A 10,430-nucleotide genomic window follows, 5' to 3' on the forward strand; every position below is an offset into this window, starting at 1 on the left:
TACCTGGCTCTACCTCCACCGTTTTGCTCATGAAGTGCCCGTTTTTTGTAATGACGTCCGAACATTGGCCACAACACAAATTGGCACTGATTACATAATTCAAGCCGCTTTTGAGAAAGTTAACCATACTCTCCAGCTCGCTAAACTTTGTAAGTACGGGATGCACAACGGTCTCCGTTCTAAAAAGGTAGGATGGTATTTTATAAGTTATTCACAAGAAAGTGAAACGTCTTATCCCTTCCACAAGAAGACAAGTTCTCTTCTGTTTGGTTTGGAGACACTGGCCAATAGGCGTTACACGGACCAATGTATATTTGAGCAAAAGGTAATTTGCGTTTTTATAGATTGCCTTGACTTACTGGATGCGTTAGATGTGTACCTTAGGCCCGGAGCTTTGTGTTGGATCCCGAAGAACATTATGATGGTCAAGAACCGCTCATCCAATAATACGCCTATTGTTGTGATAGGACCTGTCCCGATAGATAAGCTTTAGGCCACTCACTGATAACTCACTGTTATCAACTGATGTGGGTGCCTGCTATCCATCGGGGTAAATGTGCATCATTCGACGATCGGACACTTCGACCGGGAAGCGCGATCGTATCGGGCACGGATGAGCCGCGCGTGGCGTCCGTTTGCGTAAGGCAGTTTGTACCGTTTAGTTTTAGGTCAAATACCGAAGTTTGAATGTGTACGTGTTCGTCAAAGAAATATAGTTTGAAAATAGAAGATAATTATGTGTTCCCACTAAAAGTAGCAGTTGTGCGAAAGAACATAAAACCTATCATGATTTAGAAATCCTGGTGGACTTCAGTTCATCGGTTAGTGAAGTACGTGCACTTTCAAGAAAATTTTCCCGTTTTAGATATCACAGGGTTAGTGCGGGTTAGTTTTAAATTAAAAATGCTAAATATAGAGGCCTACTGGGACGGATAAATTAAATAAAATATGTAAATATGTAAACATCCTTTTACAGATCAGAAAAAACATCGAAAAATGACGAAGAGCGATCAAATCTACTGCTCCAAAGCTTTCGCGTTAAAATCCAAAGCAGCGCATTCTAGAGTTAAAAATATTTTTCAACCTAATTAAGACGTTTCTAAAAGTATAGAAATCCTTCATTTCATAATATATGAATTTAAAATGACAGTAGACAATCAATTTGTAATATATGCGGACATAACTTTGTCGAAAACAATTCAAGCGATTCGTCCAACATGGCAAATGGCAACAATCGGGAGAAGAAAAAGTAAATCTTCATTAAGTTTCCAGTTACTTGCACGATTATATTCGGAACAATGCTCACTTAGCAACAAGATACACACTTAAAAATTTTTGACGGCCTCGGTTAATTTTATTGCCGAGACCGCTCGGCTGGAGCATACTTTGCTGATATCTCGGCTTAAAATCCGCCTTTACCGAGAATCGGCTTTGTAGTGAACCGAAAAATCAGCTAACCTTAGCAATTAACCGATTTTCGGCTACAGTGTATGCCGAGCATCTCCGTTAATAACCTTCTTACCGATTTCGGTTATCAAAGTAACCGAGATGTCGGCACTGTCACCTGTCATCTGTCATCCGCCTTCCGTCATACTTTATTTACGTTGTGGATGTATGTTTATCAAGTACAAGTGTGAAACATTTTCTAAAACAGTAACCAACAAAAGTGATAAAATTGATAACATCCTGGACATCCTTAAGCAGGAGGATGTAAGATTATGCGACATTTGCTGTAAGTATGGTTTAATCATAGATATTTGTCTTTTAGGTTGTGACTCCCAGTCTCAAATGTTTTTTTTTGCCAGGAAAAAGTATGTGTATACGTAGAAAAGCTGCAACGGCATATAAATATTCATATCCGGCAAGGACACTTCCACCCGGATAGTATTTTTTATGATTGCACTGTTGAAAAATGTCGCTGCTGTTATAAACATTTGATGTCTTTGAAAAGACATATAATTCAACAACATCCATCCCCAACACCAGACAGTTTAACTCCAGGCGATTAAATGAATATTTACTGAAAAATGAACATATGGCCTTCATTATTATTCTAAAGATACTTACAAAAAACCTTTTGAAAAATTCCGACGAACGAATTTGTTTTCGTTATGTGCAGTAAACTGCACAAATGATTGTTTTTAAAAATTACTGATATCTCGGTTATTCGTTACCGACAGACTCAGTTAAACACTCGAGCTGTCATTTTTTGTAACTAACCGAGGTGCTCGGTTAGAAAAGTTTAACCGAGAGCATTGCCGAGCGCTCAGCAGTGCGGATCTCGGCAACCAATAGCCGAGACTCGGCAAAAATTTTTAAGTGTGTATAAAAACAAGAAATTAAGAAATATCAAAGATACTCACCATACTTGAAACGATCGATTGGGAAAGAACTCCCATCATCAGTTGTCACTTGTATCTACTATAATCACTAACAAAACCATGAATGAATAAAACCTGAAATTGGATGAAATATTAATAAAAACAACTGCCACCAGAAGTTTTCATCTCCATATCCATGCATAACATGCATACTTACTTAGTAACAGAAGACTTAGACCAAAATTAACTCTCGACACTTTGTTAGATCCTCTTCAGCTTTGTTTCTTCACAAATATCACTTAAATGCACTGAAATGGATAAACGGATACATAAATAAATTAGAAAACTATCTACATATACAATAAATAACTTTAAATATTATAAACAAATGCTTATGAGTACCTTCAGCTATCTTTAGAACTTCTATAATATGCATGGGAGATTAATTGCCACTTATTGACAAAATTGGTCAATTGTGTAATACTTCTACGCAATCCGACAAACGATTATAATACCATTCTTCAAAAATAAGCTCCCAACCAAAACGGTCATTAAAGCGTATTACACATCTTACTTACACTTAATCAAAAGACTTATTAAGCATTACGTTCAAACAGGTTAACTATACACGACTTACCACACTACGCATTCTTTTTCCTTTTCCTTGAGTATTCATATGTCTTAATGTTCACAACATACAGCTCCTCTTAATCATTTTTTTATCATAGCACTGTCTTCGAGCAGTGGGAGTTATACCCTTATTAGACAAGGAATGTATCTGTCATATTTTTCCAGAAGTTATCTGCCAAACGCTCTTGACAGATACATTCCTTCCTCAAAATCGGAATCAGGCATGACCGGTTCCGATTTTCTTTCGACTGGCATTTATATGTCAAAGTGGCGATTTGTTTACTTTTTGCTTTGTTGTTTGCAACGGATTTTGTTCGTCACTCTAGGATGAACAATACGCTAAATTCAAACATGAAAATGATCAAATAACTGCAAAACCCATTTTGTGGAACTTGGCGTTATTACACGAGCGGTCATCATTTATATGTCAAACGCCATGCCAGAGCCTACTTTGACAGTAAAAGGATGGAAAAATATGATAGATACATTCCTTGTCTAATAAGGGTATTAAGTAGATTTTGGATTATTCGTTTTACCAGACATCTTCGTTTAATATTTTTTGCATTTTTGGCGCCACAAGCTCACTACACTAGAAATAGAAGGAAAAACATATAATTGAGAATGATTTGTTAACTCATTCAATACTGCAAGTTGCTGCATCACTTAGTAAATCCTATTCATTCGTTGTTTTTACATGCATTTCATTATTACAGAGGATTCATACAGTGAACGGGAGCACACATCTACGTACCAATATTTGTCTCATTTTCTGCGAGGCTGATTTATTACGGTTTAATCAACGGCATTCCATGTTTTACCGAAAAAATTGTTCCACGAAAGTGAAAATGTATCCGAACAACTTCACATTTTGCTTTCCTAGAACGATCAATTGGCGTCTGTTTCACAACCGGAAAGCATCTAAGCTAGCAACTTGACAGCTCTCACGGATTCTATTCCTAATGTGACATATATTTTCATGAAATGGCGTTACACAAATGAACAATCTGACATGCGATTGTAGAGTTCTGTACTAAAATCACATTCCATCTGCACCTACAGTCAGCCGCAATATTGAGCGTACAACCAAACGAGCACTGGATTTTCTTGTATAACTCGCGCAATCATTGACCTTATTCAATTTAAATAATTTAATTTAGTTTGATAGCCAATTTATCAGGCAACACAAGTATACACTTTTTGTTTACATAGAATGTCTGTATTTTGTATGGTAAAATAATAAGTGGAAAAAGAGCCTTTTCATCAAAGCAAAATTGAGTGTACCGTTGGTCCCCGCAGTACGTTATACGCGAATTCGCACTACGCGGTTTTTGACAACTGACAGGTCATAGCGTTGCTTGAGTTCTGATTAGTCAATTTTACTTTGTTTTGATAAAATGATGTTTTTAATATTCACTTTTTAACAGAGATATAATGATACAATAGAAGAAATGGAGCACTTAGTAGTGATTTGGATAGAATATATGTTAAATAAACGATTTCCTCTCAGTGTCAACTCTTCAATAGGAGGTATAAGCGATATGGCAAAGGAAATCCGCAATACGCGAAAATTCAATATACGCTATTGCCTTCGGCCCCAAACATTCGCGTACTGCGGGGACCAACTGTACAGATCTATTAACTTCATTATCTAAAGACAAAATGGGAATAAAAAAAACAATGTAAACTCCTGACATTAGGCACCTTGGTATTGTGCGAATACCGGATACGTCATACACCTTTGTAAACCTACCTGATAGAATTAAGTACCGTGAATTAGAAGAACTGTCACTGACCGTCCACACGGCATCGTAGCGTAACGATTTTGACACTCCATCGTAGTGTCGACTATTTTTTATGGCCGTGGCTAAGGCCTCTCGGCCAACATTTACACTACGACGGAGTGTCAAAATCGCTACGCTACGATGCCGTGTGGACGCTGCCTCAGAATAAACCACGAGGCTCATTCTTTTTCGGAGCCGACCGTCGAGCTGCGACAGGTATTTTCGAACGAGTTCAGTTGATCCAGTTTGAAAGAGCAGTTAAAGAAGAAAAAAAAGATAGACTAATCGGCAGTGAAAGAAATTTTAGTGACGAAAAAAAAGGCTACTGAGGAAGTGTTCTTTAAGAAAGTGAGGAGGACGGAACGATGGGGGAGCACGACCCCGGCGGTGGATTGTGAATGAAAGTGAAAGTGACAGAACACCCCACGCCGTCGTGAAAGGCACCGTAAGATGCTTTGATGTACAACATCTGACCGAACAGGAAATCCTCGAAGGTTGAAGAGATCAAAAAGCGTGGGAGGTAACAGACTACCAAAATCATTTGACTTTGGGTGGTATCCTCTACAAGTAGAACTTCTTTTTCTTCTTCTTGGCGTAACCTCTAGGTCATGTCTGCCGTTTAAGGGCTTACGAGACTTGTTTCCCTGTTGTACATGGATAGTCAGTCCTCTCGTACAGGGGAGGATCCGGTCTCGGTTGAGATTCGAACCCACGCCGTCGAGGTGGTGAGCCCCGGCGCTCATGGATTGATTTTCTAACCGAAGTAGAACTATATGTCCCATATAGGTCATTCGCTGCATGACCTGCATGAAATTAGGACACACGAAGAAGTGGTGCAGAGGGGAAAAAATATGTACTCAATGCGGTTTGAAAGAACATGAGGAAGAAAGTACACAAATGAGATGCGTAACGTGTGACGACAGCCACCATACATTAAACAAGAGTTGCCCAGTGTACATTGATGGGATGGAAAGACAGAAAATAAGAACTGAAAAAAATACCGCACACTGAAGCAAGAAGAATGAGAAGGAAATGCCCTGCCATCCGCCGAAAATACACTAGTGAAAATATAAGCTTCGCACAACAGTTTACACAGAAAAACAAAATTAACCTAAAAGAAAACCGAATAATATAACCGACACCACAAGCACAAAACAGAACACAACACATCATAAAACAGAAAACAAAACACAACACAGGACATAAAATGATAACAGAAAAAACAAGATAAAGTAAACAGAAGCCCAACAATAACCCAGCATTACACTAGAAAACGGAGAAAATATTATTTACGAAATAAATCCAGAAATGATAATTGAAGAGGTCGTCATAAGTGACGTAGAAGAGTTGGCCATAGACTATGCACAAGAGCCCAAAGAAAAAACAAGGGAATCCGAGAATGCACAACGAACAGCACGTGATACCACGTGGAAGCAATGATTCACATACTACAAGGAAATGTGCAAGGGCTAAAACAACACGGATGAAATTCTAAAACTAGCAACAACATATAATTCTGACTTCCTATGTCTTCAAGAAACTTGGTTAGGAGAAGATAAGGACCGGAGAGCAAGCACGAGAGGATATAACCTCATAACACATAACAGGTCTGATGGATATGGAGGCAGCGAGATAGCGATAAAAAAAAACTACAAGATAGAAAAAGTAAATTTGAACAACAATGAACATATACAAGCTACAGCCATCAGGATAAAACGAAAGAACATGTTCATAATGTCGGTCTATGCGAGCTCTACTACCCCAAAGACCATGTTTCAAGAGTGGGAAACTTCAGCGATAAAAATTATTTGTAAATGCAATGACAGAACCAAAATCATAACAAGAGATTTCAACACCCATCATGGGACATGGGGCAACCCACACGAGGATGCCAGAGGGAAAATCCTATTGGAGTGCGAAAAAGCGAATCTAATGATCATGCATAACAAAGAGCACACAAATGAAAGCCATTATAAAACGAAGACAGCAATAGATCTCGCATTGGTCCCCAAAAACATGGCGCACAAAATAAGTAGAACGGTCACCGAGAAACACGTTGGGTATAGCACCCACAAATGAATAACCATAACAATAGACGAACCAAGCAGTGCGAACAAAATTACGATATTTAATAGAAAAAATATTTGTAAAGAAATACAACAACTGGAAATAACCTAAGAATCAAAACCTAAGTACAAGTTTAACACGTTAAGTCCCGTGGGACCGACAGCGTTCTTTCCCGTATGCCGGCGTCGGTCCGCTCGGTTTGGTAGGCCGGCGTTTCTACGAATCACCGGCAGAACGGAAAGCAGTGCAATTTTCACATAACACTTAACGTCTCAGTGCATGTAATGCACTTATTTTATCGTGCAAAATCAACATTCATGGAATTTCAGGAAAGTTCGTTCAACAAAATGTCACCTGGACAAACTTGTTGATATCAAGGAGCGGGATCCAGAGAAGGCAAAAGGATGCGGTTCGAATCTTGCAGCTTTTTGGAAGGACGTGGCTTTCGTACTAAACTCAATGGGACCGGCAATGAAGGATGGAGCATCGTGGAGAAGAGTAAGTAGCAGTTCAGTTACGAATTATGAAGATCTGTTTATTATTATTTTGTTTTTAATTTTATTAATTTTATTCACAGGCATGGATTGAAAAAAAAATGTCTAAACTAAGCTCAGCCAAAATAAGGAGGCTAAAAAGAAAGGAGCCGGGAAGCCGGCTTTTGATACACTAAACGTGTTTTTAAGAACGAATAGCCGCCATAACAAATGTGCGAGAAATAACAGCAATGACTTCAATTATGTCATGCATCGGTATAGCTAAAACGTCTGGAAATCTACTGGATGACATAGTCCAGCAAGCTCCATCACACCGACAACAGACCAGCCAGACACATCGCACCATAGCCCGACAACAGACCAGCCAGACACATCACACCATAGCCTGACAATCGAACCAAACCAGCCAGGGACATCAAACCAGCTTGAGATGATTCAAGACCAGGAGAAGAGGTCGTTGTTGGCGATCGGCTCCATTTAATTGATTTGGGGGTGACCAGAAAAATTCTTCGAGGGATGCTGGATGGCAAATTTGCAACCCTTGGTCGATGGTCAGACCCCCAGAAGGAAGCTGTGTCTAAGTTTATGGAAAATACACGGCTTCCTTCTGAGGTGCATCGCCCCATGAGGCACCTCAATGAAGTTCGCAATTGGAAGGGTACCGAATATCGCTCCTTCCTGCATTACATTAGTGTTGTGGTCTTGAAAGTTTGCATGAACGAACAGGCTTACAATCATTTCTTGCTCTACTTCTGCGGTGTGACCTGTTTTGCATCCACGGCATATCAGCCACATTGGCCTTGCGAAAAAGCTCCTAGAAAAGTTTGTAAAGGAGTTCGGCACGATATATGGTCGTTACCACTTGACAAGTAATGTCCATAATCTCCAGCACGTGTATGGAGAAGTTTTAAAATTCGGACAACTTGAAAATTTTTCGGCTTATTGTTTTGAAAACCACTTGCAGTTTATCAAACGCTGTATTAAATCGGGCACGAAGTGTGTGGAGCAAGTGGCAGCCTGGGTTCCAGCCAGAGATTCTATCCAGACGGCTGCCAGTTATAGTGCTCCAAACTATCCAATGTTGATGGTAAATCGGGTTGGATTACACGTAACAGCCGATTTTACCTTGCTGCCCGAATTTAGAGATCAATGGTTTTTGACCCACCAGGGCATCAAATTTTTGGAGGCAAAGAAAAGTTCTTTGTGTTCGTTCATCTTGATTGGGATCCAGATTGACCATAAGACGGAGCTTTTCGAAGGAAAGTGGGCAGACGGCAATTCGCAAATAGAACTGTCGTCTGCCGATTTGTTTATCTATAAAATAAAGGAAAATGCTCCGTCAAGAAGGGTGGAAGTACCGTGTGAATCCATAAAATGTAAACTATCAGCGATATATTTACCGAAACGATCTCTTTCAAGACCACCAATAGATCCTCCTGTTACTATTGCTCTTGATACCATAGCCCTTTTCCCGTTGCTTCATACACTCCGTTGAGAAGATAGTTTTATGGATTCCATGGTTGCTTCCACGTCAACAAGAGATCATCGTGCTCGATAATGTTCGTGGAATGACCTTTTTAACCGCTTTTATGGCTGCTGATAGAACATTGCTGAAGTTGATATTGTGAATCCTTTAGCACTATGCTGCCTCGCGGGGCTCCATGCTGAAACAGATAGATCGCCTGCGCCCTACTCAAGCCTCTTTTCTAGCTAGTCTGTGTTCTCATGGTCTACATAACGAAATGTTTCAGGTTCCTTCGTGTATTCATATATTTAACATAAATTGTTAACTTTGTTTCAAAGGCCCTAAACTTTAGTATGTTTAGGTGTTACTGAAATGACTATGAGGCTGGTGATGATAATTTAAAATGAATTTTCCATTCATAAATAAAACATGAAGTGTATGCATAAGTTTGAGGATCCTTAAGCGTCTGTTTGGGCTTCTCAATCTTCTGCATGGGTGAGCGGTGGGCCATTATCATCATCATCATCATAGAAAATGTAATTTAACGAAAAAAACTCAACATCAGAAATAATGTATGTATTTTTCTTTAGTTCATGTTCATGTTCTTTAATTCATATATTATCAATAACTAAAAAACTTAAAATTCAATCCTTTCATCCAATAGAAACTAAGCAAACTTAGACCTAACCAGAAAAAAAACAAAACCCTATCACCAAAAACGAAAAAACTAACTAAACTAACTTATGCACTAAAGCTAAAACTAACTTAGGTACTAAGCGGAGAACGGTTCTTTTTTGTGTGTGTGTACGATTTGTTGACCGTACCTTTTACAGTTCCTTTAGTTTTTGCTGTGCACCCTGCGTTTTTTAATTTCAACTTTACAAAAGCTTCTACAACTCTCGCGTGCACTTGATTATCATTACCATTCTCTGCTATTTTTTAATAATAGACTTAGTATGTTAAAATAAATATTAAATCGACTTTTTTTTACAGTCCGGCCGCCGCCACACCAGCTACATCCGGCTAGAAATTGCTTATTGAAAAGAAGCTGCACTGCCGCATGCATCCTTTGCTTTGGCTCCGCTTTAACTATAAGAGTCTGCATTCTTTCCAAAACCTCTTGAAATCGTTCAACATTGCCAAGATTGAACTCTAATTCATCCAGCTCTTCTTTTCTTTGCACTGCCCAGAGTTATTGGGGGTTGCTGAGATGCTATCACCTGTGGGGGTCGTTGGTCCAGCGCATCCTTCATCCCTCGGACAACTTTCGTCAAAATAAATGTTTGCCGCAGGTTCATATCCACACGCTCGGAAATGGATTGCATTTCAAGCAATTGATTATTTGTCGTAACATTGGGTGTCTCCATGTTCTGCTGTAATTCAATAAAAATTAAGTATACTATACGCAATATTCATGTATATTTAACTTACCTTCTCAGATTTATAAAACAGATGACAAACACCAAACAAACATGCAATTTCTATCACTGACAGAATACACGCACTGAAATTAGCAAACCAAACGGACTGGACAATGCTTTGAATTTCTTAAGAATTTTCCCGCTTGCTCGCTCTCGAGTACAGAGCTTTCGTTGCCATTCCGAAATTGTTTATTTTGATTTCGACTTGCTAACGTAGACTATATTGAAAGAAATTCTATGTGTTTTATAGC

The 10,430-nt window shown here is 39.0% G+C and overlaps 1 pseudogene; it reads left to right on the forward strand.

The window, feature by feature from the left end:
- Positions 1-7,277: 7,277 nt before the first annotated feature.
- LOC131264630 (uncharacterized) lies at positions 7,278-8,788 on the forward strand (annotated as a pseudogene).
- The last annotated feature ends 1,642 nt before the right edge of the window (positions 8,789-10,430 follow it).

This window comes from Anopheles coustani, chromosome 2 (assembly GCF_943734705.1).
Source record: "Anopheles coustani chromosome 2, idAnoCousDA_361_x.2, whole genome shotgun sequence".
NCBI classification, from domain to species: domain Eukaryota; kingdom Metazoa; phylum Arthropoda; class Insecta; order Diptera; family Culicidae; genus Anopheles; species Anopheles coustani.